The sequence below is a fragment of the Octopus bimaculoides genome, chromosome 10, assembly GCF_001194135.2.
Source record: "Octopus bimaculoides isolate UCB-OBI-ISO-001 chromosome 10, ASM119413v2, whole genome shotgun sequence".
Lineage (NCBI taxonomy): Eukaryota > Metazoa > Mollusca > Cephalopoda > Octopoda > Octopodidae > Octopus > Octopus bimaculoides.
In genome coordinates, this window is record NC_068990.1 from 67,609,995 (window position 1) to 67,612,822 (window position 2,828).

The 2,828-nt window shown below is 31.1% G+C and overlaps 1 protein-coding gene across 1 annotated transcript in view; it reads right to left on the reverse strand.

The window, feature by feature from the left end:
- The window catches only part of LOC106883993 (protein lev-9-like), a 1,203,458-nt gene that overhangs the window by 593,357 nt on the left and 607,273 nt on the right, over positions 1-2,828 (reverse strand). The window lies entirely within an intron of this gene.

Below are 2,828 nucleotides of genomic sequence, written 5' to 3' on the forward strand. Positions count from 1 at the left end.
ATATATATATATATATATATATATATATATATATATATATATATATATATATAATGCATGTACATATATACATATTGTGTATATATATGTGTATGTATTGTGTATTTGTGTACGGTGGATTCATACATATGTAACAACAAATATTTCTTAGGGAATTAGAAAGAACAGAGAAATGGTTCAAACACCAATCTCTTGATATAATCAAATCACCAAATACTTTGGGATTTTAACATCTAGCCTTGTGCCATTATCGCAAAGGAACATCAGGATAGATAATAAATATTTGATACTGCAATAGCTGAATTTACTAGAACTGTGATCAAAGAACAGGATGTGTTATACATCAAGATCTTAAGTAACATGGTGCAAATATCTAGTGAGACTGAATATACATAGAGATACATATGGTTTCTAGTAACCAGGAGAAACGTCTAGCTTAAATATTATTCAGAATTAGAAGCGAATGGCCCCATAAAAGTATTCCATTGGGAATAGCTAGAATGTAAAGACTTTTATTTATCTATTGCGAGCTGCAATTTCTTCTAATAACAGCACACTCAAACAAAAGATCTTAACAACGCTAAGACTAAGAAATGATAGTAATAATAGTAATAATACTAATAATAGTAATAATAGCTAATAATAATAACAATAACAATAATAATAATAATAATAATAATAATAATAATAATAATAATAATAATAATAATAATCCTTTCTACTAAAGGCACAAGGCCTGAAATTTATGTGGGGAGGATAGTTGATTATACTGATCCTAGTACTTAATTGGTACTTAATTTATCAACCCTGAAAGGATGAAATGTAAAATTGACCTTGGCAGAATTTGAACTCAGATTGCAAAGATGGACGAAATGCTGCTAAGCATTTTGTCCAGCATGCTATCAATTCTGCCAGCACACTGCTCCAATAATGATAATAATAATAATAATAATAATAATAATAATAATAATAATCTTTTCTATTGTAACCAAAGGGATGAAATTCTGGAGGAAGGGATTTGTTGATTAGATGAACCCTAGTGCTCACCTGCCACTTTTCTCATTAACCCTGAAAGGATGAAGGGGAAAGTCGACCTTGGTATAATTTGAACTCTGACAAACAAAACACCACTAAATATTTTGCCTGAAACGCTAACGATTCTGTTAGCTCACCACCTTAATAATGATAATAATGATATTGATTTCTGATTTAGGTGCAGCACCATCAGTTTATAAGGTGGGAGGTGGAGTGTCAATTACATTTACCCCAGTGATTGACTGATACTTTATTTTATTGACCTGGAAAGGATGAAAGGTAAAGTTGATCTCGGTGGGATTTGAAGTCAAAATATAAAGAGCTGGAAGAAATTCCACTAAGCATCTATAGAGATTCTGCCACTTGTGAATAGTAATTATAAAAAATTTCATTATGTTTCTGCTGCACATTTTATAATCTTCCAAGTAGTGGAATGTTAAGGGATATGATGGAATTAGAATTAATGACTTCCCAAATTTATATAAAACAAGTTTTAAGTTTAAGTTTAACTCTTCACCATCATCCTACTAGAAGAAAATGCTTGATTAGAAGCATTATAATGTTTAGATATCTGACTTTCAATGCAGATTATTAATTCCCATAACTGGCTTGCTTATTTATTCTATTGACAGTACAATAGAATAAATATTAGCAATATATTTTGATTTGAGTCATGCCTCTGTCTCATACCACACCACTTCTCACTATCTATAAAAAATATCTCAATAATAAATCCATGTTATTGTTCCTTACATGTAAGAATACTGAACCTTTTAAGAGAAGGTAAAGAAAAGTTGTAGCAATCATGCCTTTGCTTAAAAGCCTTTTGTGAATGATGCGAAATTGTTTAAAATAGAAATTGCAAATACATTACTGATTTAATTTTCTGAGAACATACCACACACTGCATTAAGTGTAACAACAATATAATAATTGCTTCAATTGTTATAAAACAGTTATGTTTATCTAAAATTTGTTTAGGATGTACTGGGCGTCTGTCTGCTGAGGTGTTTGTACTTGTCTCACTATGTATATATGTATCCTATGTTTGCCTGTATGTATTGTGTTAAATGCAATGTAATTAGCATAAATCTATGCTGTTTATAATTCTGTAATGTAAGGTTGAACATATGGATATAAGTGCACTCACTTTATTGTATAACAAATTCATGCATTTACACATCTATGCATGTCTGTATGAATGTGTGCATGTATGTCTGTGTGTGTGTGTGTGTGTGTGTGTGACTGTGTTTGCATTTTCATCTGATAATCCCACATTATTACCTTTGTGTTTGTGTGCCTGTCAGCAGGCTTTTAACAAATTTATGGAATATTTTATTTTACAGATTTATGTAGATATTTTACTGTATGATAAGTGGTGTGCGCATTTCTATATCTGTATAATTGTGTGCACATGCACTTTCATGTGTGTGTGTGCGTGTGTGTGTGTGTGTGTTTCAGTATGAATGTCTGTGTAAGTGTGTGTGAGCGCGTGTGTGTATTACTTGCTGTGATATGTTGTGTGTATATAATTGTAAAATTATCTATTTCTAAGATAAGGTGTGAGCTTTAAAGAGTTTGAGAGTCTATTATATGAATGTTAATGAGTTTGTGTATTAGTGTGCTTGCGTGTATGCGTGTGCATATGAGTGTTTTTGTGTAAGTGTTAATGCTAAAGGGGGTTTAAATGCTTACTGAGATGTGTTGAAGTGAGTTTTAATAGGTGTACAATATGTATGCATGTGATAATTCATTTTATGCCTGTGTTTCCCATCGTTGTACAATCGTGTATG